This window comes from Lissotriton helveticus, chromosome 8 (assembly GCF_964261635.1).
Source record: "Lissotriton helveticus chromosome 8, aLisHel1.1, whole genome shotgun sequence".
Lineage (NCBI taxonomy): Eukaryota > Metazoa > Chordata > Amphibia > Caudata > Salamandridae > Lissotriton > Lissotriton helveticus.
In genome coordinates, this window is record NC_136069.1 from 428358603 (window position 1) to 428385966 (window position 27364).

General features: G+C 47.1%; 1 long non-coding RNA gene across 1 annotated transcript in view; it reads left to right on the forward strand.

The window, feature by feature from the left end:
* The first annotated feature begins 558 nt into the window (after positions 1-558).
* The window catches only part of LOC144771670 (uncharacterized), a 68343-nt gene continuing 41537 nt past the window's right edge, over positions 559-27364 (forward strand). The window contains exon 1 of the long non-coding RNA XR_013599421.1: positions 559-729. This is a non-coding gene — a long non-coding RNA (uncharacterized LOC144771670). The remainder of the gene's footprint in view (positions 730-27364) is intronic.

The window sequence follows — 27364 nt, forward strand, 5'->3', positions numbered from 1 at the left end:
CCAGCTTTAGAGGCTGGTTCAATTACAAAAATTGTTTCCATTCCTGTATTTGAGATGCAAGAGCCTTGTGTGTTACAGGCCGCATGTGGCGGTTCGTCCATTGGGGGCGTTGGGGCGTTGCCCCACTAACCATGGACGACCGTCACTGCATACATACCAATTACCGAGTCATAATGCATTTATTTTGAGCCTTGAGGTCGGTCGGAGTCACTAACTATAGTGACGTCATCGCGGAAGGGTGTGGGTGGGCGGGCCTGCGGCTGTGAGTGGCAGGCTGGGCTAGCAGATAGCAGCAGCGTGGCAGGGAGGGCAGGGGGCAGCAGCAGTGTGTGCGCATTTAGGACAAGTCATTTTTATGACTTGCCCACGCATGCGCACACACGCAGTAGCCCCTTCCCTCCTCCTCCTCTCCTTGCACTCACACAGGCAGAGACCCGGGGGAGCCGGGTCTCATTATGGGCAGTATTAGCCCTGCTCCATGAACTCCGTGATTGGCCGGCGCTGTTGGGACGTCACCACGCCCTGGCGTGGACAGGACTGCTACAACAAGAACACCAGAGTCACAGGAGAGTGATGGCACGCGCTCCCCCTTCCTCCGGAAACAGAGCTGTTACCAGGCGAAGAATGCGTGTCTTCCAGTCACGGCCTGCTAGCTGACCCCTGAAAAAGTAAGATGATTCCAGACCAAGGCAGCGAAATCAACGTTGGGATTTCTTCGACGAGTCATGGGTAGGTTTCCAGCCTGTTTATAAAACGCAACACGTCATCCAACTGTGCCCTTCACTTCCACCCTTATCTCTGTTTAATGGCTCGCTTTATTCCTTCAGTATCTGGACCCCTGCTCGCTTAAAATGTTCACAATAATTGTTCTGCAGGATTCGACACTGCGGAGATATCTAAATTACAGCCAGCAGGTTTGGGTGGAGCTGAGTCTGTGTGCGCGCAAATTGCAATTTGTGTCTCGTTAGCTTGCCAAATAAAGTACATAGTCCCAATCTATTTCGATATATACAGCATGAGCATGGTCCATTCTCTGTGTCTGACACAGCTCCTTTATGGCATTCTTTTAATAGATATTTTTTGCGTGGCCTGAGCTTTCTGCCAACTCAATCAACCACTTCCCACCTTTCAAGGTCAGCAGGACAGAGGAGGGGGAGGGGTAGCAGAAGGTGAGGGTAAGGACTGGATGCCTCTTCCTGTGGCGCACCTGGACGGGGGACCTTGGAGGCTGAGGGAGAACACACGCTTGTGTGTTGTACCTTTTTTGCACACAGAGAAACCCACAAGCGTGTGTCATCTGTCTGTAATGTGTGCAAACAGCTGTGTCAAAATCTACATGTAATGTTATGTGGTATGACAAAAGTGATTTATTTCTTGTAGATATGTTCATTTATTTACACAACAAGAGTTGTTTAGCCTGCTTCCAATCATCTAATTGTGACAGCTGAGAGCGCTGAGATAAAATTATTTGCCCAGGATCATATATCTTGCTCAAGAGAGGAAGCCATGATTAGCATCAATGTTTCCTTGTTCCTCTGTGGGCACTTTCACTAGAACTAGGCCACATATCTCCCTTATGTGCTGTTTGTGTAATGTGGGAGGTGTGCACAGCCCTTTTCTGCAGCTGGCACCCGTGGCACCCATATATGCCCTGGTACCTGGCCATTATTGTCATGTGCATTGCACACCGATCACTGGCAGCCACGTGTGCACCTAGGGTGCTTCTATAAAAAAAGAGGGCTCTACACACAGCTGCCTAGGGATCCTGGGACACCTCAGACAAGTATGGCACTTTAACCAAACATAGTGTCACTGTGCATGCCCCTGCCAGCGTTCATCACTGCCAGCCGTCATCTGTGCAGCTTCCAGTGAGAGACCGTGCGCAGACACCCTAAGTAAGTGTTTGCGAACTGGAGATCCATGCAGGAGGCTCTCTACAGGGGCGATGGGAAGGGATACCTTGCAGGGGGTACTGTGAGATTACTTTGTGAGAGGGCATGTTGCACTGGCTCTGCCCCGAGGCATGTTGCTGAGGCATTGTACTGTGCTTTTTTTCATGTCTGTCTATGTAAAAGCATTGCGCTGGGATACATGTACAGGGCACAGTGCAGGGCTATGTTATGTACAGTAGCACTGTACAAGTTTGACATCCAACGGTAATTTACAGAGCTATTGTGCACTGGGCTGTTGTGCATGGGTATGTTGAATAGTTATAATGAAGGAGTAGTGTACTTAACCCCTTCGACGCTGATGACGAGCTGGGCTCGTCATGAGGTAGCCTCCTGCTACGCTGATGACGAGCCCAGCTTGTCACGTAAAGTGCGCTTTCGCAAATCTCAGCGTACGGGCGGAATTCCGCCCGCACGCATGGGGTTAAAACGTTTTGTATGGGCAATGGACAGCAGCATCGTCCAGGGGTTTTGTGCATTGGTCATAATAAAGGGGCGCCGAATAGAGAACAGAGTGCAGAGGCAATGTGTTTGTTTCTTGCAATGAAGCATGATGCAAGAGCATCATGCAGGGGTATTTTCATGACTTTTCGATGTGCAATATGATGGGGGCAATATGGGCACTAAAAACAGAATTGTTTACATGAAAGGTTTTCGACTTGGACATCTGCCTCTATGCATTCCACAAATGTAAAACGTAGTTTACAGCCCATGTACATCCTGAGCTCAGTGTTTATAGCCTGACAAATGGCTTTGAGGGACCAGTCTTTTCACCCCCTCCCATGCAAGCAACACATTGAGGTAATTTGTGAGGGCACGAACAAGGGGCCTGATAGTGTGTACAGCAAAGCAGATTGGCAATGGGAAAATCATGTATAGACTCAGGTTGCAGTCTGTGTGATGTAAACTTTTGGAAAGAAAATCCCAGGAGGCCCCAGCCTTTCCTTTGATGCTAGACTTCTGACCAGGCCAGGGAATTTAAAGTTATCATCCGTTCTGTATACTATCATGTGTACATTGCCAACATAAGATGCGGAACTGAAATGGCTTTTTACTTTCAAGAAGTTGGACAGGAATGAATGGCAGCGACAGTGTTGCATGTAATCATGTGTCAATTAGAACTTACTGAAATATATCTAAAGGCTTTACATATTGCAAAAACAGGTTTATTTTGCAGTTTTATATAGCGCTTTATTAACCTACTTGCTTTCTCTAATTTGCTTGAAAATGAATCATTTGCCCACTCTTTTTCCCCAAATTTTTGTGGGGGAGAACCCCCTGAAACTTTCTTATGGCAGTCAGCTCATTCGCTACCAGTCACTCATCCTGAACATTTACGCCTCACCACTTTCAAATGTCACCAGCCGCCACTGCGCATGTCTAACCTTCCAAAACACACTGCTCCTGGCTCTCAAAAGTATGTGTTTCTGTGGGTCTTCTTACCCAAAAATGGTTAGTGGGTTGATCACAAAGTAAAACTTACATATTAGTAAATATACATGTGTAAGTTTACTCTTACACTTTTGAGTAACTACTTTTGGTAATTCATCATTTACAAGTGTTAAGTTATTCAAAAGTGTAGACTCACATGACACCAGCCCCTGAAACACGGGGTGGATTCAGTAAAAAATGTAATATGACCATAAAGTTACTACTAGTGGTGACTTTATGACTGTATTTGATGTTCCGCACACTTGGAGGAGACCTCTGCAATCGGGCAGAGATCTTCCTACGGGAAAGTATTGGGAACGGGTTTAAAGTTTACTTTATAAAAAAATATATATTGTCATTGTAAATGTTAATGAATTTTATATATTTATTTTGTAAGTAGTGCAAATTAAAAAAGACGTTAGTGCAGTAAACTTAATTTTAAATTTAATATTTAAATAATATATTAAATTAAATTATTTTTTAAATATATATTTAAAAGAACACAACCTGAAATACAATTTTATATACATTATATTATTATGTAAAGTTACTTAATGTTATGTTTAGAATTAATTTGAACTAATTTAGATTTTTTTATTTGTTACATTTATTTTAAATATAAAAATATAATTGCAATATTTTAATTGTAAAATACTGTTTTTTAACTCTGAAATAAAATGTTAAATATTTTTAAAAAGCTTAAATCACTTAATTTATTTTAACATTGTTTCCTACGGGGCACTATTTTTAGTCCCTACTTCCATTATTTTCTATGAAGTATCAGTGGTTGGCCATGTTTGGTGCTGACCTCCAGCACTGTGCTGGAGTACATTTACTACTGTTCTAGGAACTTTTAGTCATTTGAGAAGTGCAGTTTGTGAATAGGAAGGGCCTTAACCTTTGGTGGGAGGGTGCCTGTCCTACCTAAACTCTTTTCAAACCTTCCCCTCCATACTCCCACCAGAACCCTCCCCTTTAGTAATAAGCATTATATATTATGCAGCCACTCCCCTGTCCCTCCCAAATTTAATACTAAAACGTATACCTACATGTGCGGAGCTCTCATGAGTTTTTGCAGAGATCTCTGCAAAAAAGAGCTGGGGTAGGAAACGCAGAGGCAAAGACCTCCACATATAGTACGTTTTGTGAATAGCATTTTGTAGTACATTAGTTGTAGTACTACTAAACATACTACATAACGAAGTTTGTGAATAGGTCCCACAATGTTTAAATGGACGGTGCAACAAAAACATAATATGTGAGAGGTATTTGGGGAATATTGGTGGCAGACATACTTATAGCTGACAAGTTACCTATTGCCAAGTGTGACACCCTTAGCCAGTCCTGAGTTTTTAGACAGCAGTACATTGCATTCAGGGACATCTTAAGTATTTTGGGGGCCCTGGGCCAACCATATTTCGGGGGCCCCTGTTCAGAACAGCTTTGAATGTATGATCCAATTTGAGCCCCTGTTTCCCACGCAGTTTCCACTTCTTCAGCTGCGTTAGCAATCCAGTTTGCATCATAGACATTAGCCTATATATTCCCGATGTAAACGGAAGTGCGCAGCTGTCAGCTATGGTATTTAGTGTTTCCTGCCCTGCTACTAGGTGCTTTAAAAAAAAATTCCTACGTACGCGCACTTGCACTTTACTTGATTCTGCTTGCTTACACCTCCTTAGCTGCTCCGATTTGCATCTCGCTTTTCCTCCAGTCCTGGTCCGCCACAGCTGATACGCCTAGTGTGCAGAGGGCTGGTGCTACTATTGGGCTCCTCACTTCCGCCCAATCAGTTTCTGCTTCGTTAGCTGTGTTAGCAATTCAGTTTGCATCATAGGCGTTAAGCTATATATTCCAGATGCAAACGGATGTGCGCCGCTGGCGCATCGAAGGCACGCCAAAGGCAAGCTAGTCTGAGCCCAGAGGCAATCGGCGCCAGCCATGCTGCCCAGTTCCCCACCTGTGAGTTTCTTCCACTATATTACAATAGGGAAAAACTGCTTAGCCTTAGGCGGCTACTATTATGTCCATGTACAGTGACTGATCCGAGCTTGGAGGTAGACTTTTGATGCAATAAGTGCAACTGATCTGTCCTCCAGCCCAGGAAACTCGCACCCAAGATCCTTCCACGCAACAATACGTGTAAAAACAATAAGAAAACAGAGGACTTAAAGGGACCCTTTTGAATTGTTGCTCTATGCAAAAGCTTGAACCACACATTTATGAACTACTTTTAGACGAACAGCCTGATCTTTTATTTCTCACTGAGACCTGGCTGTCTGAAGCCTCCAACCCTACTATCACCTCGGCCATCCCTATAGATTATAAAATCCTTAGGAGGGGCCGACCGAGTGGGAAGGGGGCGGTGTCGAGATCGATTACAATCAAAAACAAGACTGGTCTCCCATCCCAATGGAAAACATTGAGGGCGCAGAGTCCTTAGGCTTCTGCTGTACCTTACCCCCCATCATAGCATAGCTGTTTTTCTGATTTACAGACCTCCCTGTGTAATTGGAAATGTTATTACTACGCCTAATGCAGCCACTACCTCCCTGGCCTTCAAATACAACTGCCTTATTTTGGGAGATTTCAATACACATATGGACAATGGAAAAGACCCTCAAACAATTTCCTTGTTGGAGACACTGCAGGCCTGCAACATGTTTCCATCTATTTCTTCAGCCATCCATGAGAAGGGCCATACCCTAGACCAAATCTTTCACAACTTTGACATGTCATTAAGCCTACCTCTTCCTATTACCTGCCCAGACCATCTCCTAATAAAATTTGTCATTCCCAACTCTGCCAAAGTCCCTCGGGCTAACGCAGGGCAGAGGGTCCCTAATTACAGGATGTTACATGAAATATCCATCCCAATGTTAGCAGATGCCCTCGGTTGTTCCTCACCGAAGCTGTCTGGCTGCCCCGACTCGGACGCCCTCTCAATAGATTCATGGCGCTGAACCTACATTGGTGCAGTGGTACTGGTTGTTTCCCGCTTCTCAAAGAGGTCGGCCCCACCAGCTCCATGGTTTAACGATTACCCCAGATCTAGCAAAAGAAATTGTAGGAAAATGGAACGGAACTGGTGTAAATCCTAGCTACTTGAGGACAGGAAGGTGTATAAAGACACCTTAAAAGCTCATTACATTCTCGGGAAGGCAGCCAAGAAAAACGTCTTTCAAACCAAGATAGAAAATGCCCAAAATAAGAGTAAGGAAATATTGATCATATTTAAATCCTTTACCGCCCCGAAAGCCAGAACAAAGGAAGGGCCATGCATGGAAGAATGGTCTAAGCAAATAGCTCAATTCTTTCACAAAAAGAGCTCCGTGATCCAACAAGCCTTCACTAATATCTCAGAGGAACAACTGGCCTTCTACCTTAGTTCTAATAGCAAATTTCACCTCTTGGATCCTCCATCTTAACTAGCTTTCCCTGAGTTTCAGCTTGAAGAGTCACTGACCCTTCTCCAAAGCATTAAGTCTGGCTCTCCTACCGACCCATGTTCAGCGAATATCCTGAACTTATTAGCTCCCACAATAAACCTCACGGTAAACCAGCTCTTTAATGTTTCCCTCTCCTCAGGCAACATGTCGAAATTATGGAAGAATGATAATATTCTTCCACTGATAAAAAATTCTAACGCCAAACCGACGGACCCTGCCAACTACAGGCCAATCACTCTTCTTTCGACCCTCTCCAAAGTATGAGAGAAACATGTAAACAAGGCCCTCCAAAAACACATTGAAGGTGGGAAGCTCCTTCGTGAGTCCCAATCCGGTTTTAGGGATAACTATAGTACGAAGTCCGCTCTGCTGGAAGTGACTGAATTTCTCAAGGGTAAGCTAGACCAGGGAGGCAAGGCTGTTCCGTTACTGCTCGATCTGTTGGCGACCTTCGATACGGTCCCACATGAGAGGCTCCTGGAGAGACTTGCTAACATCGGCCTAGGGGGGACTTCCTTAACATGGATGTCATCCTTCTTGGCAAATAGATCTCAGGACATCTGGCTCCTCCCTTTCTCATCCCCGGTTCTGGCCATGAATGTAGGTGTCCCTCAGGGCTCCATTCTCAGTCCTACCCTTTTTAATATATATCTATCCCCCTTACATTTCTGGTAGAGGAAGAGGGCCCAGAATTTTTTCCTATGCTGATAACACTCAGCTGATTTTTACATGTGAAAAAGGAACTGACTTTGACAGGGCAATGATTAGGTCTTGCCTCACAAGGGTTTTTAACTGGCTTAAGATCAATCAGCTGAAGTGCAGTAGGGAAAAAACTGAAGTTGTTTTCTTTGGTAATCTAGAAATGCCTGACTGTAGCTGTTGGTGGCCAAAAGATCTGCCTTCCGCGGAAAAGGAGAAAATTCCAAAACATAGGAGTTGTCTTAGAAAAGACAATCTCCAAGCGCTTTCAAATCAACAATCTAACTGGTGCTTGATTTGGCATACTTTTGGATGCTAAAGAAGTTCCTGCCACTGTTAACGCTTGAGAGCAGAAAGATCGTGGTGCAGGCTCTGGTGACATCAAAGCTTGACTATGTCAACAGCTTGTACCTCGGTCTCCCCAAATCCCTTATCCAGCGCCTACAAGTGGTACAAAACGTGGCAGCCAGAGCCATCCCGAGACCTAACCCCAGATCTAGTATGACCCCTATCCTTAAGTCTCTACACTGGCTCCGCATAAAAGAACGGATCGAATTCAAAGTAATGACCATCTTCTTTAAAGGTTTCCACAGCTTAGGAGCCGGCTACCTAAATAAGCGCATTATTCGCTACACAACATCTAGACCGCTAAGATCTTCCAATGCCAACCTGGCCATCATGCCTAAAATATGTCGTGCACTGGAAGCAGATCCCTCGGCTTTCTAGGTGCAAAATTGTGGAATAGACTCCCTGAGTCTGAGACTAACCACAGAACTACTCTCTTTCAGGAAGTACTTAAAAACCTGGCTTTTTAATAACTGATGGGTCTATTACGCACTGACAGTGCAAAGGAACACTTGTCCAAATTCTAAGGGCTTATTTATGAGGCCTTGCTTCACTTTTATGCCGCCAGTGCGTCACTTTTTGTGATGCACCGGCAGCGTAAAAAAAGTGCCATGTTGCGCCCTATTCACAAAGTGACGCATCTAGGCATATGCGTCACTTTGTAAACCCCTGCACCACATTATACCTGCACCAGGTATAGCGTATACAGGGCGGGTGTTCCCACGCAAAAAGCCTTGTAGAAGTGGTGCATTGAAATTTATGAGAACTCAGTGCGTCACTTCTAGGAAGCCATTGTGTCAATATCTTACACCTGCCTCACAGCAGGCTTAAGGCTGATGCAGGGCCTTTCACATGGGGCTTACCCCACGTGAAAGGACACATTGCTGGTGTTGCGTCTATTTTCAGATACACCCCAGCAATGCATCACTTTTGCACCTATAGATATGTCAGGAATACTGAGGTATCTGTAACTCCTTGCGACATGATGCGTCATACAGTAAATATGATTCATCCATCATGTCGCAAGAAGGGCGCACTAAGAAGTGCTGCATCCCTGTTTTCACACAGCTCATAAATGTATTTACATCTAATATTCAGTTACGTGTAATATAATAGATAGTTACTTGTGTTTTCAATATTGTAACACAGCAGAAGTTCACCAATATTACTGCAAATAATCTCTGTGATGCCCTCCCATTTCTCATATGTTAGGCCTTGTATTGATCTACAAGAATTTTTTTTATGTATATTGCATGGAACATAAACACAACATTTCTCTGTAAAATGACTGTACTAGACTCTCAAACATCAGGTACATCAAAAATAATTTAAAGGAAAACAGTATTTAAAACAATCTGTTTAAGAAATACTCAAGGTCATTGGGGCAAAACTCTGGAGAAGGGAGCTGACTCTGTCAGGGGGCCCCCTGAAAGGCTGGGGCCCTGGGCCAGAGCCCACTTTGCCCATGCAGTAAAACATCTCTGATTGCATTCTGTTCTTGAAGCTTTAGTTTTAATAATTAAAATAATGGTTTAAAATTCTATTGCTCAAAGGCTTGTTAGCTAAAAAGCCAGAACTGGCTGAAGGTGTCAAATATCGCACTGAGCTATTTCATACATGACACTATATTCCTATTTTAAAATTACAAACACTGTATAGTAGTAATTATAATGCTTGGGATTAAGGAGGGTGGAAACCAACATTACAGACTTGATGTGGGAAGGAACAGCAAGCGGGGACCAGTATGTAGGATTCTGTCAGCAATTACCTGATTTATTTAGTGTTGTCCTCCCTCACACTGTCAAACCCACGTTTGCATCATAAATCCCTTGCAATATAATGAAACAACAAACCGACTGTGTATAAAAAAAGGATATTGCAACTCCTCTCAGAACTAGGTATTTTGCCTCCCTCATGCTTCAAAATTGTCATGGAACACCTCCGTGACTTGCAATATAATGTACATTTGGTGTTACTTTATCCCACATATTACATTTGAGTTGTAATGTTACAATGCCTGCTCACAGGGATATTACAGAGTGTGAAAAGCATCTCTGTGGGTAGAACACTTACAAGAATATACAAATTCATGAGGTTTGACTCTTCCCGACCCTCTCTCTAAAACCTACATTAACCCCTCAAGGGTTTGGAGAGTGTGCTGACCACTCATGTACACTTTTGAAGCCATGTTAGGTATATTCAAGCTCATGGCAAGAGGAGGGAGGCTGTTGGAATAGAACATAGGACACAAGGGTCAGTTGGAACGGTGATGCCAGCTGGAAGATCTCCTTTGAGCACCCAACATATGAGTATGCATAGATGCACAGGGGAATGAGAGGGCAAGGAGATGTAAGTGTTGGAGGCAGGGAGTAAAGCTGGTGGGGAGACACACAATATGAGTGTGGAAAAGGGTGCTGCGGCAAGTGTGGAGAAGGAGGAGTGCAAGGGCTTTGGCAAGGAAAAAGTGCGCAACAAATGGGGATTACAGTAGGGGGATCCCAGGAGAGCAAAACAAAAATGTAGTAGTATCACAAGCAGGAAAGTACAGAGGGGGGCACAAAGTGGCAAAGCACAGGAGCTACACAAGTAGGCAGGCGAAAGATGGACACAAGAATGGGGGCACCCAAAAAGTACCATTATGGACCCAAAGGTGAAGCACAAACAAGTAGGAGTCACAGGAAGGCCACAAGCAGGGAGGCGAAGGAGAAACAAGAACTTGGAGTAGCAGGATAACCACAAGCAGGGATGCCATAAGATGCTCCAGTTAGAGAAAGTGACCTATGGCTTGACTTCGAGTTGGGCAGTAATGGCACATTTTGGGTCTCAATTACAAGCTTATTTCACTGCCAGTGTGTCACTTTTTTTGATGCACCTCAGTGCATTAGGCTTGCCGATATTTACAAGACCACGTAAAGTCACCCTGTGTGACTTTTCATGGCCTTGTAAATATATGCCCCTTTGACACATTACTCTGCGTGAAAGGGGCGTTCTGTGGGTGTTCCCAAGCAACATCATGGAACCTGACATATTCCCAGATTTCCAACTCTTGTAAAGCTGTGGAATGCTTCAGAATCCTACACCTCCCTAGGAGTGGAACAACGAGGAGAAATACTTTTATTTCTCCTCGTTTTTACTCTTCCTATGCAGCATGCATAGAAAGAGGAAAATGTTATCAATGCTTTTTGTGCATGAAGGTGCTCCTTCCTGCACAAAAACAATCATCCTCACAACGCAGGTACCCTTGCAACATGACGCAAGGGTGTTTGCATGGTCACACGGCTGCTGTGTGTGCACCGAAGCAGGGGTAATGGACAGGATTGCACCACATCTAGTATATACAGTGTATTCCTGCCCTTTTTATAATGATGCACAACAGCATATCAAGAAGGCTTGCTGCACTGCCTTGTACCAAACTATAGTAAATGAAGCACGTTTGTGATTTTTGAAGTATGTGTTAATCTGTAGCAGAGTCCATCAATGGGATTTCCTCCACCAAGCTAATCCTAGGGAGGCCGCAATTTACCTTGTGAATTCCCCGAAGGCTATATCCATTTCTCTACAAATTATAGGATTTTGCATAACTACCCAAATTAACATCAGTCACGGTTGTATGGCAGTCCCACGTATGCAATTATCACGCATGTCTTTACCACGCTGTTTATACTACAGATGTGCCATTACCGCGCATGCTTTTACAATGAATATTGCTACAACACATATGCCTTTACCACACCTGCCTTTACCATGAAAATCTCGTTGTAAAGGCATGTTTGGGAAAGGCATATGCGTTGTTAAAATGTAATAAAAAAGTATAATACAAAACGCCTGAGTCTCAGTGGGCATACCAATCACTGAGGATATTAATGAAAATCTATTGCCATCACTGTGAAAGCTGATGGCCATCCTGCCATAAACTACGTGTACACTCGATGACTTAACATGAACCAATGGGTGTTCTGCAGCACAAACATGAGCTAATTTTCAACAACCAGGTAACGGCTGGAAAATGCAACGTTTTCCAAATTGACGAATCGCTATGGCTGTTTCCCGGAAAGAGCAGCAGCAATGGGAGTCGGTGAGTGCCTCACCTGCCACACAGGCCACTCCCCTAGCTCCCCCCTCCCTGCCCCTTGCAATCAATCAATCAATCAATCAATCAATCAATCATTCAATCAATCAGGGTTTTTTTAAAGTGTGACTACTCACCCGTAAGGGTCTCAAGGTGCTAGGGGTGGGGGGGGGGGGTGGGGTGCAGGTTCCATTCTATCAAGGAGGGGGTCTGTCGCAGAGCCAGGTTTTGAGGTTTCTGGCGAAGATGGGGAGCGATGTTGTCTGTCTGAGGGGGAGCGGAAGCGTGTTCCATGCTTTGGCTGTGAGGAAGGAGAAGGAGAGGCCTCCTGATCTGGTCTTTCTGGTGCGGGGGACCATGGCGTAGGAGAGCTGGGCTGATCGTAGGGTCCTTTGGGGTGTGTGGAATTTGAGTCGGCTGTTCAGGTATGCTGGTCCGGTGCCGTGCAGGGCCTTGTGTGCGTGGGTGAGCATCTTAAAGGTGATTCTTGCCTCGACGGGGAGCCAGTGGAGTGTGCGCAAGTGCTGGGGGATGTGGCAGTGTTTTGGCAGGTTGGGGATCAGTCTTGCGCTGGCATTCTGGATGTTCGGTAGCTTGCGGGTGAGGTTTTTGTTTATTCCGGCATAGAGTGTGTCGCTGTAGTCGAGTCTGCTGGTGACCAGGGCGTGAGTGACGGTCTTTCGGTGTTCAAGGGGGATCCATTGAAGATCTTACGAAGGAGGCGGAGGGTGTGGAATCAGGAAGACAAGACGGAGTTGATCTGGCGGTCCATTTGGGCTCGGAGTCCATGATGATTCCCAGATTGAGTGCGTGGTCCGTGGGGGTTGGCTGGTTTCCCAGGGCGGGGGGCCACCAGGTGTCGCTCCAGGTGTCGGGGTTTGGAACCATGATTTGTTTGGTGTTTAGTTGTAGGGAGCTGTTTTTCATCCATTTGGCGACGATTTCCATGCCTTCTCGAAAGTTGTGTCTGGTGGTGTTGGGCTCATTGGATAGGGAGAGGATGAGTTGGGTGTCGTCTGCATATGACACAATGTTGAGTGCATAGGTTCTGACGATGGGGGCGAGTGGAGCCTTGTAGACGTTGAAGAGCGTTGGGCTGAGGGAGGAGCCCTGGTTATCTCCGTAGGTGGTAGGTATAGGGTTCGAGAGGAAAGGGGGGAGTCTGACCTGCTGCATTCTGCCGGAGAGGAAGGAGCGGATCCAGTCAGAGGGTAGATTTGTGGGCGATGGCGATTGCTCCGCCCAGGCGGGTGGGGCAGTCTTTCCTGGAGATCTTGTATCCTTGGGGGATGGCGATGTCGATGTCCGGTCCCGAGGTGGTGTTGGTCCAGGTTTCAATGAAAAACGCTACGTCCGGGATGGTGCTGTTGAGGAGGTCCCAGATTTCGGTGGCATGTTTGTGGAGGGATCAGACATTGAGAAGGGTTCATTGCAGGGTCTTTGGTTCGGTTGTGTTCTTGTGGGCGGGTTGTGCTGATCTGTGTTCTTGGCGGTGCTGCAGGTGTGCCGGCAGCGGTGACAGCTGAAGGGTCCATGGGTGTCGGCTGGTGATGCTAGCTTGCAGTTGTTGTTGCGGCCTGGGTTGAGTGCATGGAGTGCTGCTGGATCATAGCGTTGGCGGGGCAGAGGTCCAGGGTTCCTGGCGCTGGTCGCAGTCTGGTCGCAGACGGGTGAAGACAGACTTGCAGCAAGCGGCCGCCATTAAGTAGGGGTCGGGGAGTGCTGGACAGCTGGGAGGCAGGAGGGGAGCTGGATTGGTCACGCTGGTCATGCTGGGGGTGAGGGACAGCGGGGGCAGCAGCGGCAGGGGAGAAACGGGCGGGAAAGGAGGAAAAATAGGTAGAAAGGGAAAAAGAAAAAACAGCTGGTAAAGGCATGCATGTTAATAGCATGTGTGGTAAAGGCATACGCATGTTTAAGGCTTGGTGCTAATGGTCACACTTGGTTATGACTACATTGTAATGGTTGTTTCCTCCAGTCACTATTCAGTCTTATTTCATAATGGCACAGGCGATTGTGTGCTACTAAACCACCCTATTTTTAACCCGTTTTTAGGTCTCGCCTATGCAGCGCATGTGCTGTCTCGTCGAGAGATGCTGTATACGGTATAGCGGGGGAAGCTCCACCCACTTTCTGCCTCTCTTCACCTATCTTTTTGATTGTTAGAAATCCTAAATGCTGCCTTGTGATTGGTTCTCGGCAAGTTAGTCTTGCCTCCTGGCGGCCATGTTGTCATTTTTCTCCTTCCATGGCTATCAGCCCCTTTACTTTAAAAACTCTTTTGATCCCCTTCCTCTCCCCATTCCCTCCCCCAGTCTGTGACTTCTATGCCTACCACAACCCCCCCAACTCCCGTTTGTGCCTTTTTGGACGCCAGCACTTTTGTTTACAATGCAAAAGGTCTTGCGTAAATACGAGTCCTAGTGCATTTATAATTGCTTGTTTTCCCCTGGGATTGACTGAGTGAATTTGCACTCTATTTTGCTTGACCTGTCCAGAATACATGCCCAATACAGACGTTACCTGGAAGTGGAAGCGCGGCTGCGAGGAGGGTCAATGTCAGCAGCAGCATGACAGCTGTAATGCTAATGCGCTTCCTGAGGTGCGCTTTACCGAGGGCAGGCAGGAGCCTCAGCTTGCAGACACGGGGTATGAGGGAAGATAGGTGAAGCTTTACTGAGGACAGGCAGGAGCCTGAGCTTCCAGACACAGGGGATGAGGGAAGGTACGTGCAGCCTATGCAGGGCACCTGCTGGGAAAGGGAAACTGGCGGGCTCACAAACTGTAAAACGATCTAGACCCCAGGCAGTTATTTTTCGGCCAGCACAGCCTCCATATGGAATGTCCTACTCCCAGATCTCGCCCACTCGACTTGCTGCTATGACTCACAAGAAACGCAAATGTCTTCCAGTGATTCGCACCTGTTTCCAAAGTGCCTCGCATTGAATCCCTCTCCAGGCACTACGGAATGTGCCTCTAATGTCTACAGCGTGTGTTTCTCTTTGGAGTGGCGTTCCTTTCACAGGCTATCTCTACTCTCACTGCACACTCCCAGCCCAGGCTTGCTCAGCTCTCAGATTTTAAAGTTCTTATTTGAATGCTATTTGTTTCTTTGGGGTGTGCAGCGCACACACCTGGAGTCTCTTAATACAGGCACTACTGAAAGGAGATCACTCCGCGGAAGCGCTAGAACACTAAATGGCTCTACGGGAGGACGCTCACACTGCCGAGGTGCCAGATCACGGACAGGGCACTGTTGAGATCTCGACCCAGGCAGTTCTTTTTCGATGCAACGTATCCACAAACTTGAGGAAAAGTTGATAAGGGGAAAAAGTGATGCTCCCTATCAGCGGAGGCAGGTGTAAGGCGTATATCTCTGGATCTTCACAGCGCACTGCATCCACGAGTTTCTTTTTTTTTTATTTAAAAGGCTTTTATTGGCATCAGCACAAATATGCAGGAACATACAAAAATATATATATATATATAGGTGGAGTGTACATTAGCGTTTTTTTATGTCGAGAGTCCATTTGTGGGTGCGCGCTCTTTCGTTTGTTTTCCCTCCGTTACGAGGAGGGAGAAGAGGGGAGAGAGAGAGAGAGAGAGAGAGAGAGAGAGGGGGGGGGGTCCTTTACTGGGGTTTCCTCAGGTGGTCGTCAAGTGGGCCCCACATGAGTGGTTTGGCGTTGTGTTCTTTCGAGAAGTTGCCTGTGATGTTGTCTGCCCCTCTCAGGAAAGTGACCCAATTAATCCATGTTTTGAAGTTTGCTTTGGCTGTATTCTTCCAGTTGGTCAGGATTATTTTAAGGGCTGCTGTGAGGAGTAGGTCTAGCAGTTCTCTCTCTTCTCTACTCTTTAGGTTCGCGGTCAGGTGTTCTGTCGCCAGGCTTACGAAGCTGATTGTTAGGTCGGCTTTGAGCATATCGTTTATGAAGGTGTTGATCTGTGTCCAGAACCTCTTGACTTTCACACAGGTGAAGATGAGGTGTTCGAGGGTGCCTTCTTCTTTCTGGCAGTTCCAGCAGTTGCCTGATTCTGCGATGCCGACCTTGTGGAGCCTGGATGGTGTCCAGTAGGCTCTGTGGAGTAGCCAATACTTTGTTTGCGCTAGTTGTGGGGTGACTTTGTTTGTTGTCGCTGAGCTCCACATTTTTGCCCGTTCTATTTCATTCAGTTGCCTGCCCAGGAGCGTCTCCCATGTGTTGGTGGCTTTCTTGTTCTGCGCCAGCTTGGAGGGGCTTAGGAGCTTGTAGATCTTTGCAGTTTGGTGACCTGCTGAGTTGAGGAGTTGCAGGTACCTGATGATGCTTGGCTCTCCTCTGTGTAAGTTCGCTTTCGTTATGGCTGTCTTGATCTTTAGGAAGGTGTAGAGCTCTTGGTTTGGGAGGTCGTGTAGCTGCTGTAGGTTCTGGAACGTCAGCGGTCCTTGCTTGGTTTCTGTCTGTTTAGGGAGGCTGATACCTTTCTCGATCCATATGTCGTCGTGCAATGTCGCTCCATGATAGGTTACTTTTGTGTTGAACCAGATAGACTCCCATGCTGTGCCTTTCAGCTTCTGTGCCATGCGTCTGTCTACTTTCATCAGTGCTTCCCTCGTGTGCTTCAGTATGGCGTTAGTCTTTTGTGGGTGTCTGTTTGCTGTTAGAAGGGCTATTGGCTTGAGGATGTCTTGTTCAACCTCTAGCCATACTGGTTTGTATGTTTGTGTTTCGTCTATCCAGGCATACCCTGTCTCGCCAGGCATGCCGTTTGGTATGTTTTGAAGTTCGCCAGGTTGAGGCCTCCTAGGTCCCTTGTCAGTTCTAGTTTTTGTAGGCTTATCCTGGGTTTTTTGTTTTTCCATAGAAAGATGTTTATGAGTTGGTCTAATTTTTTGTGGAAGGCTTCTGTCATGGGGAGCGGTAGCATTGTTAGCGTGTAGTTTATCGCTGGGGTTATCATCATTTTGATGGTTTCTATTCTTCCCCACCAGCTTATGTATTTTGGCGACCATAGTTCCAGCCTTTCTTTTATTTTTTTCAATGTGAGGTCCTCGTTGTGTTGGAGCGTTGATGTGAGGTCTTCCAAAGTGTAGTCCTAGGTACTTTAATGGTTTCGTCTGCCATGCCAGTCCGGAGTCACCTAGGACCTCTCTTGTGGTGTGGACATTCATTGGCTTGCACTCCGATTTCTCCTTCTTGAGTTTGTAGCCTGAGGCTTCTGCGTATTCTCCTATTGTGGCCATGAGCGCTTCTATTGACGGAGAGGGGTCTGCCGTTGTGATTAGGATGTCGTCTGCGTATGCCGCTAGTTTGACTGTCTTCTCTTTGATCTTGACGCCTGTTATGCCTGTGTTGTCTCTTATTCTGGCTAGAAGGGGTTCTAAAGCCAACAAGAAGAGGCCGGGGGAGAGGGAGCACCCTTGTCTGGTGCCTCTTCCCAGCGTGAGCGTTTCGGATGCGCTCCCGTTTACCACTATTTTTGCTTTTGGTTTGTTGTAGAGGGCCATAACCATTGCCGTGTATTTTTCCCCCAGTCCGAATCTCCCCATGCAGTTCCTCAGGAAGGGCCACGAGACTCTGTCAAAGGCTTTTTCCCCGTCCAGCGCTATCATGACTGCTTGTTCATTGCTATTTGCTGTGTGGTTGATCAGATGGCATAGTAGCCTTGTGTTGTCCTGCGATAGCCTGTTTTTGATGTATCCCACTTGTGAGGTGTGGATGATGTCTGGCAGAACTCTGTTTAGTCTATTGGCCAGGACCTTTGCGTAGACTTTGCAGTCGACGTTTATTAGCGAGATTGGTCTGTAGTTCTGGGGGTATTGTGGGTCTTTCCCCTCCTTGGGGATTATGGTGATGTTGGCCTCGCTCATGGACTCCGTCATCTTCCCGTTCTGGATGCATGTCGAGTACGTTTGTGCCATTAGCGTTTTAATGTGTTTCCCGAAGGTTTTGTAGAACGCTGTGGAGTATCCGTCTGGTCCTGGCGCTTTGTTCCGTTTTAGCTGGCTTATGGCTGTTTCAATCTCGTTTTCCGTTATGTCGGCTTCGAGCGACTCTCTCTCCTCCTCCTTGAGTTTTGGTAGATTGGTGTCATTGAGCAGATTTAGTCCGGCATCTTTGCTCAGGTTCTTGTCCTCGGCATATAGCTCTTGGTAGAATTGTCTGAAGACTTCTAGTATTCCTTTGTTCGTTGTTTGGGACTTGTTCGTTTGATCTGTTATTGCTGCTATCGTGTGCTGCCTCTGTTTTGCCTTTAGGTAGGATGCCAGCTGCTTCCCTGCTTTGTTTGCTGCGCATAAGTTGACTGATTTGATATAGGAGGCACGGCGTCTTCTAGGCGCTAAAAGGGAGCCTAAGCGCACCGCACTGCAGCTTGCAATGGCAGTCAGTTGATAAATAAGACACAAACTTAGCTCCAAATGTTGCCTCCGGGTCATTGGATTGTTGCTGCCCCCTAAGAACACACCACTGTTCATTGTTTGCACACCGGGCTGTCCACCGCATGAGCACGCACCCACCTCACCACACACCAAACTTACAGAGAGAGGATGGGAAAGAATGTCTGACGGTGCTCCTAGGCCCCTCGGGTTCCCCACCTGGCTGGAACGGCAGCATTTCAATATATCTGGACCCGCAGCCTTTCAGAGGAGGAGGGGGTTGCACTTTTCTAGTTTTTATGTTTCAACTTCTAAGGTAGGAACCGTCTTTTCTAATTTAAATAATAGACTACAGTTTGTTGTAACTGCTGTGGTGCAGGGGCCCGTGCGGCGCATTATAGGCCAGGTTTCGTCTCCTGAAGGTGTTTTCAGTTGGCTTTTACTTTACGCCATGCAGTGCAGAGGCCCGTGTGTTCTGTGTATTTATAAGCAGTTGCAGCCAGTGCCGGGCCGCTTACTTTTGATTTGCTGGTTCCGCCTGCAAGTGAGTATGACATTGAAATCTGCCCTTTTAACTACGACGATGTGGGGCCGCAGGGGAACAGTAGATGTTTCTGCACCCACGCTAATGTGCTGTATTGCTTAATACATATAAAATCCCAATTGCGAGACTGATTGGCATTGCCAATGCTTGCTATCAATAGAGCTTGATACTGGGTAGAATGAAAGTGTAAGGCATGTAAAGCTGCATAAACATTTTATCAATAGAGCCGGACACTGAGTAGAATGAGAGTGTAAGGCTTCTATGACAGACATATTTGATATGCTCCTTTATGATATGCTATGTTATGTTATGTCATAGTATGGTATATTTGCATGGTGAGCATTCTGTCATTGATAGGGTTATGCAGCGTCTATGGGATAGGTACCTTCTCGCCCTATTTCCAGAATTACTTCGCAGACTAAAGTCTGATTTTGCTTGTATTTTGTAAGCTGCAGATGTCAATGTGAAATACGTTGATGTTTTGTTGTTGATAATGAGATGTGCTGTACTTTTTCTGGGTGTGGCTTTAGATCTATGCTGTATGCTCGCATTCTAACTGAGTTACTTGGCCGCTGCATTCGAAGGCAAGTTTGAATCTGTGTGCATTAACAGGGGGCATCAGGTGATGTTGTGGGCCCTGATATTCATCTAACATGCTTATCTTAGTTGTGTTGGGTTGGATGTGAGTTGTGTGGAAGTGTTCTTGTGTTTGCTGGCGTGGTGTGATGATGTGGATGAGTGTTCTTTGGGCACACTGCAAGGTTAATCGAGGTGTAAATACCTGTTTATACTTGAAACAGAATTCCATGTACATGGGCAAATACTGCATCACTTAGGGGGAGATTTACAAAAAAGTCGCGCAACGCAGTGCAGCCCCTGTGAGGCTGCGCTGCGTTGTGTGACAGGGAGGGAGCAGGAGAGCACCACATCTTCAAAGATATGGCTATCTCCACACTTTTCCTTGCGCCGGCACTGATTACAGCAGCAGCATTTCTCCTTCCGTGCACCTAGTTGAAAAGGGCGCAGTTTTCTCCCGCTAAATGCAATCTACTGTTTTTAGTAAATTGGGTTTAGCCTGAGAAAACCTGGGTGGTTCATGGGAATGCCCCTGCACCACCCTTGATACGCCCCCATGGCGCAAAGTAACGCATTACTTTTACATTATTTTCAGCGCTAAACAAGTTTAGCGCTGGAAATTAAATTACAAAAAAAGGATTTGGGGTCATTTTGCGTCACCTTTGTGACACAAACATGGCACAAAAGCTTAGTAAATCTTCCCCTTAGAATCTCAGTTTCATGTGCAAAGTTGAGTTTGTACCTTCAAGGAATATCCCAGTAGCTGCATTCAGAACCCTATTAAGGATATCCTGACTATATCATTTGTCTGCTATTCTCTATGCTAGTGAAACCAAATAAGCTTAGATTATCTGAATACTTCGATAATTAAATGTTTGTGTGTCAGGGATAGTAATTATGATCAGGGCTGACATATTTCAGGACAGGGCTTTCATACTCCAATGGCAACCCCGTGGTGTGATCTGCCAGAACCAGATGTCAGGTGTTGAAATACAAGGTCCCTTTAAAGATTGAGCGCCTGATGTAGTGTTTGCAGAACAATGTGATGGATATCTTGTCTGCCTTATTACAAGCACCATAAGATCTAATGTACTCGTACTAAAACCGACCGGATATCTGTCATGTTTGTGCCAGAGCAACCCACCTGGCACACGCTAAATCAGACCCGGAGTATGAAATTCAGCTGATTTAGGACAGAATGCGTAATGGACTGGTAAAGTGCTTTGGAATTAGCACACGACTGTAATGTTCCAAGGAGCACCATATTATCATTCGCTATTAGTGTTGGTGTGGGAGTTAAATACACCCACACAATCTGTCTTTTGCATGTACGCACACAAAACCCACACTGTAGACAAATACAATTGATCAGATTAAACGATGGAGGCGTTTTATGCGCTATTTTATCAGCTTTTACTGAAATGCATTAAAATTAATTTCTCTTTTGTAAGTAGAAAACATTTCGCAGGTGAACACGTGCTGTTCACCATCAATCTAACATGAGGTTGAATGACTTCTGCTTAAGGGCTTGGAATATAAATTGTGAGAATTAGAATGGAGTATTTACTACAGCCTGTTTATTCCATTACCAAGTATGGAAATACTTCCCATTCTGAGTTTTCCATTCAGCGAGGCTTGTAATGCAGAACTGATATTTAAGACACTGAGGGTCTCAGGTACAAAGAATCGATGCTGTAAAAGTGGTTGCAAATTGCACACTTACTTTTACAGGCTTGTTTTTAATTTTGTGAGCTGGCCAGTGTACTAATACGGCAGTTTACAAAATACAAGATCGCAAAGGGTTGTAGTTCTACCTACCTCATTAATATTCATGAGATAGGTGCTAACTGTGATCATCTAAGATTCGCCACAATCACTGCGATGGTAGACTGCTGGGGTGAGCAAACCACAGTGTCTGTGATTGCCTTTAAATAAATCAGTCTTTATGTTTTTTTAATGCAGATCATTTTGCTTAAAGGTCCTGCTTTAATGGGGCATCTTCACAATGATGCCTGCATGCTTTGAAACTACAAGTGAGCCTACACTATTTTCATGGTTCATACCACCACCAGATTGTGGTATAATACTGTACTGCGGTTCCCTACAACCAACTGTCGGGGGCATCTTCAGCGACCTGCAGGGCCGTATTACACAAAGTGCCCCGAGGGCGCAACAGGCGTTTTTGTGAGCTTTGCGTGCCCTGGAGCACATTTGCATTACAGAAGGGGCCACAGATGCTTGTGCAACCATTTCTGTAATACTGAAAGCGCTGATGCACATATAGCGCCAGCGCTTTCTCAAGAGGATGTTCCCTCATTTGCATGGGGGCATGGCCCCCTGCAAATAAGGAAACCCCTTTGCCTCCTGGCCCATGCCGTATAATAGACACGGGCGCAGAGGCAAAAAAAAAGGCAGGGGTTGCACTGAAAGTGCTCTCCCTAATAGCAGCCATCTGGAGGGGGATGGGGTCCATAGGTGTGCAGTCACATCAAGAGTGTGCAGTGAGCTGTGTAAGATCCACTTGAAAGTGAGTGCAGTCACTCACTCCACCCGTCTGCAAAGGGATTTCTGATCCCCTTTAAAAGAGCAGGCGGGCATGCGCATTCATCGCAATACATACAACGTAGGGGTATGCTGCGACCAGTGAGGATGAGGACGGCCAGGAGGAGGAGAGACCACGGCCAGGAGAAGGGCAGCCTGGAGAAGACAGAGCAGGTAAGTGTTTTTATTTTCTGTTTATTAGTAGGGTGGAGCGGAGCGGAGTACCATGGAGTTTTTCCATGGAGAGTGCGACTCTGCGTACTCTGACCAGGGTTACTTTTGACCCGCTCACCAGTCAATCTTTGCACTCATTTAGGGCCACATGTACAACTTTTCACCAGTCGCAAATGGGCCGATTCGCAAAGTCAGCCCGTTGGTGAACGCAAAATGGCTTTTTGGCATGTACAAAGTCCAAATACCGATTTAGTAACTTTACAACGAATTGTAATTAGTGTTTTCGTATTCAGTATTAGCAAGGGTTGTGTTAAGGGCATCCCTTCCGAACACCGACTCGCTGTGCCATATATACAAATGTTTTGCAACCAAAATGCAGTCACAAAACATTCACTTTTGTGGTAACCATTAGCAAATGGGAAGGTGTCCCCTTCCCCTTTGTGAATGCATGCAAATAGTCTCCCATTGTCGTCTACGACAGGTTCCAGCGTTACTTCACTCCTATACTCCCTTACTTCCCTGGTGCAGGTAACTTGGTTCCTGGGGCATCCACGGATGGGGTGGTTCTCCAACCTTCTGTCTTCCACAGGGTTTCTTCAGGTTCCTCCGGAGAGGGTCCCTTTTCCTTAAAACTGCAACCTCGACTTCTACATTGACCTCCATTGGGCAGGCAGCAGTGTTTCCACTCTGCACACAGCCTCCCTGGAGTTCCTGGGTACTTACCATGAGTAGTTCCTTGTGTCCCTAGCTCTTCTGAGTCTTCTGGTCCAAATTTTGTTCTCCTTTGCAGTTTACATTCCACTTTCTTAATCTATGGTTTGTCTCCCCCTGCAGACCAGTGTATATTTGTGCTCCTTACCTGATTATTTCAAAGTATTCTTGTGTATTGGGTTGATATCTCCAGATAGGAGATATACCAATGTGTTAGTGATTGTGTTGTGTAATATTTTTTATTTTTTTTTATTTTGGTTTTTGTATAGCGCGTAGTCACCCTTGAGTATCCCAGCGCTGAAACCTCGAACTCCTAACGGGGGGCACAGGAAAAGAAAAAAAAGAAAGAAAATTCGGAGAGAATCAGGGAAAAAGGAGGGTTTTGAGGGACTTTCTGAATCGAAGGAGGTTTGGCTCAGCTCTGAGGTTTGGGGGGAGAGCGTTCCATTTTCTGGCTGTGTTCACCGAAAATCTGCGGCCGCCTATGCGGGTTTTCTTCACCCTGGGGACGACAATAAGGTTTCCTTGTTCGGACCGAAGCGCTCTCGAGGGTCTGTATGGAGTGATCCAGGCGCTCAGAATGGGGGGACCTGTATTGTTCAGGACCTTGTGTGCCAGACAAAGGGCCTTGAAAGCGACTCTTTCCCTTACGGGGAGCCAATGAAGTTTTTTCAAGGCGGGTTTGGCCGAAGTTCTTGCTGGGGTGTTTGTAAGCAGGCGGGCTGCGGCATTTTGAGTTTTTTGTAGTGTTTGCAAGGTGGCTTCCGGCGCCCCGAGGTAGATTGCGTTACTGTAATCCAGCCTTGCTAGCACTAAGCCTTGAATTAGTAGCAGGCGGGACTGGAATGGGAGTAGGGGGAGTACCCTCCTACATGATCTCAGGAGCCCGTAGCAGATGCCGGCTGTTTTCCTGGCCTGTGTCCGGAAAGTAAGATCTGTCTCTAGCCACACTCCCAGACTCTTGACCTCTGTCTTAGGGGAGGGGGGGTCACCCATACATGCGGGCCAGATGTTCGGAGGGAGACTTGGGGTTTTGTGTCCGAGAAGCAAGATCTCTGTCTTTGACCCGTTCAATTTTAGGTCGGAGTCGCCCATCCATTGATGAACCGTGGACAGGCAGTCTTGCAGGTTGGAAGGCTGTAGCTTGGGGTGGGAGAGGGTCACCACCAATTGAGTGTCGTCAGCGTAGCTGACGATCGTGACTCCAAAAGGGGCGACCAACTCCTCCAGAGGGGCCATATATACGTTAAAAAGTGTGGGGCTTAATGAGGAGCCCTGGGGCACTCCACATCGGAGGGGGATAGAGGGAGACCGGCTTTCTCCTTCCCAGACTTGGAAGGAGCGTCGGGAGAGAAAGGATGTGAGCCATCTCAGCGCACTGTCTTGTACGCCAGTGCTCTCTAGGCGCTGGACTAGGACCTGATGGCTGACAGTGTCGAATGCTGCGCTGAGGTCCAGGAGGACCACTGCCACTGATCCTCCTGTATCCATGATTTCCCTCGCTTTTTCTACGGCCGCCAGGAGGGCGGTGTCTGTGCCCTGACCTGGTCTAAAACCCGTTTGAGAGTTCTTTAAGCAGTGGTTTGATTCCAGGAAGTGGGACAATTTTTTGTTTGCGAGCTTCTCCGCGACCTTACCTATCCAGGGGAGGAGCGAGATGGGTCGGTAATTAGATAGGTCTGTGGGGTCAAGTGACGGTTTCTTCAGCAGACCTTTGACAACGGCCTCCTTCCAGCTTTGTGGGACTATTCCTTGGGAAAAGGAGATGTTAATGAGGGCCGTGAGTCTGGCTGTGATGGTTCGTGCTATGTCTTTCGTGAACCGTACGGGAACTGAATCGCTGGGGGCTCCGCTTTTCGTGGCTGCTAGAGTGGTTGCCACTTCTTCTTCTGAAACTGGTCCGAGTGCGGTTAAACAAGGGGATACCGGATTGTCCATGGGGTTTCCAGACGTAGGGGTGCAGTCCTTAGCGATTCCCGGAGTGGTCTGGTTAGTAGCAGGTAGAGAGGAAAGGATTTTCTTGATTTTACTATCAAAGAAATTGGCCAGGTTGACACATTTCTCCTCGGCTGCTTTGGGGTCCAGGGGTGTCTGCGGGGGGGCTGGGACATGGAGAAGCTCCTTAAGTATGGAGAAAGTCTCTTTTGCAGAGCACGAGGAATTTTGTATTCTTACCTCAAAGAAAGAGCTTTTAGCGCTGAGGAGGGCTTGTTTATACGCCTTCATTGCAGATTGATAGGCGTTTTTGTCCGTTGCTGTTTTATTTTTCCTCCATGTTCGTTCCGTCTTTTTACACTCTTTTCTAAGAATGTTCAGGGCTGGGGTGTACCAGGGAGCGTGATTGATCCTCTTTACATGTTTAAGTGAGCGTGTTAATGGGATAAGGCTGTCTAGGGGGTTGGTGAGCCAGCTGTTAAATTCCCTATCAGCGATGTTAGGGTCAGCTGCAAGGGGGCCATCGGAATCCCTGAGCTTCGCTTCCCATTTTTCTGGATTTAACTTGTGCCAGCGTCGGGTTAAAATCCTGGTTTTCTGTTTGGGGACACAAGCGGGTTGATAGGACCAGTGCATTGGGACCAGAAAGTGGTCTGTCCATGGAAGGGGGGAGGGGTCTTGGGTTTGGAAATTCTTGATATTGGTGAAGACTGGGTCTAGGAGATGACCTTTCTCGTGGGTGGGTTTCGCGTTCAGGAGCTGGAGGTCAGCTGACGCGAGATCTGCTAGAAGATTCGCGGCGGTGTGGTCTGCCGGGTCTAGGAAGTGAAGGTTCAAATCTCCTAGAAGAAGAAAGTTAGGCGTTGATATTGTTTTTAAAAGGATGTGGTCCATCAGAGTGTTTGAGAAATCCCCTATTGAGCCTGGTGGTCTTTATACCAGAAGGCCCGATAGTGAAGTGGTAGGCGAGATCTGAAGGGTGAAATTACAATTTTCACAGTCCTTGACCGTACCTTCGGTGATCCTGCAGCTAAAATGGTCTTTATGGAGAATGGCGAGCCCGCCACCTCTTCCGACTGGTCTGTTAAGACAGCAGATTTGGTAGCCTGGGGGGGTTGCATTGACCAAATCTGAGCCGTTGTTGGGGGTCAGCCATGTTTCGGTTAGAAATAAGGCATCTAGCGAGAGGGTTAGGGTGAGGAGGTTTACCTCATGTGAGTGCTTTACTAGTGACCTGCAGTTCAATAGGCCCAGTTGAAGCGTGCTGCTAGGTTTCGTGGTTTCAGGGGTATTGCAGAGGGGACATCCTGTGAACGGGGTGTCAACCTTCAGGATGAAATCACACTGCGGGTTTTTCTTTGTATTCCAGAGACGGAGGGTGTCTGGGGGGTAGGATAGGAGGGGCAGTGAGTCGGGCATAGTGACTGGTCCTAGGGCCGTCTGGGCCCGGACGGGCCCAGACGGGCTTGCCTTTGGCGCGCCTTCGGCGCGCTGACGGCGCGCCCGCTGCGCCCGTCCGCTGCGCGTCCGGTAATTGCACATCTTTTGAGGAGTGGGAAATGGGCGGGTGGGCGTGGCCTCAAAGTCGGCGTGGCCTCTCTCCCTCGCCGTGAATGGCGGCAGAAATGTTTGTTGCTGGTTTTAAAGTTGCAGCGAAGGGGTCGCTGTTTCGGCGCTTCTGGGCCCGCTCCAGTGGTGGAAGACGGGTGAGTGCTGGTTTAAAATGCAGAGAAATAAGCGTGACACAGAAATGCAATGAAAATTTTAAAAAAGTGCTTGCTAGTCTCCCGGCTTTCCGCCTCAGGAGTTTTGAGATTCTAGTGAGGGGCGCTGAAGGCAGCGTTTATATACTGTGGGCGGCGGGTGGGCGTGGCCTCAAAGTCGGCGTGGCCTCTCTCCCTCGCCGTGAATGGCGGCAGAAATGTTTGTTGCTGGTTTTAAAGTTGCAGCGAAGGGGTCGCTGTTTCGGCGCTTCTGGGCCCGCTCCAGTGGTGGAAGACGGGTGAGTGCTGGTTTAAAATGCAGAGAAATAAGCGTGACACAGAAATGCAATGAAAATTTTAAAAAAGTGCTTGCTAGTCTCCCGGCTTTCCGCCTCAGGAGTTTTGAGATTCTAGTGAGGGGCGCTGAAGGCAGCGTTTATATACCGTGGGCGGCGGGTGGGCGTGGCCTCAAAGTCGGCGTGGCCTCTCTCCCTCGCCGTGAATGGCGGCAGAAATGTTTGTTGCTGGTTTTAAAGTTGCAGCGAAGGGGTCGCTGTTTCGGCGCTTCTGGGCCCGCTCCAGTGGTGGAAGACGGGTGAGTGCTGGTTTAAAATGCAGAAAAATAAGCGTGACACAGAAATGCAATGAAAATTTTAAAAAAGTGCTTGCTAGTCTCCCGGCTTTCCGCCTCAGGAGTTTTGAGATTCTAGTGAGGGGCGCTGAAGGCAGCGTTTATATACCGTGGGCGGCGGGTGGGCGTGGCCTCAAAGTCGGCGTGGCCTCTCTCCCTCGCCGTGAATGGCGGCAGAAATGTTTGTTGCTGGTTTTAAAGTTGCAGCGAAGGGGTCGCTGTTTCGGCGCTTCTGGGCCCGCTCCAGTG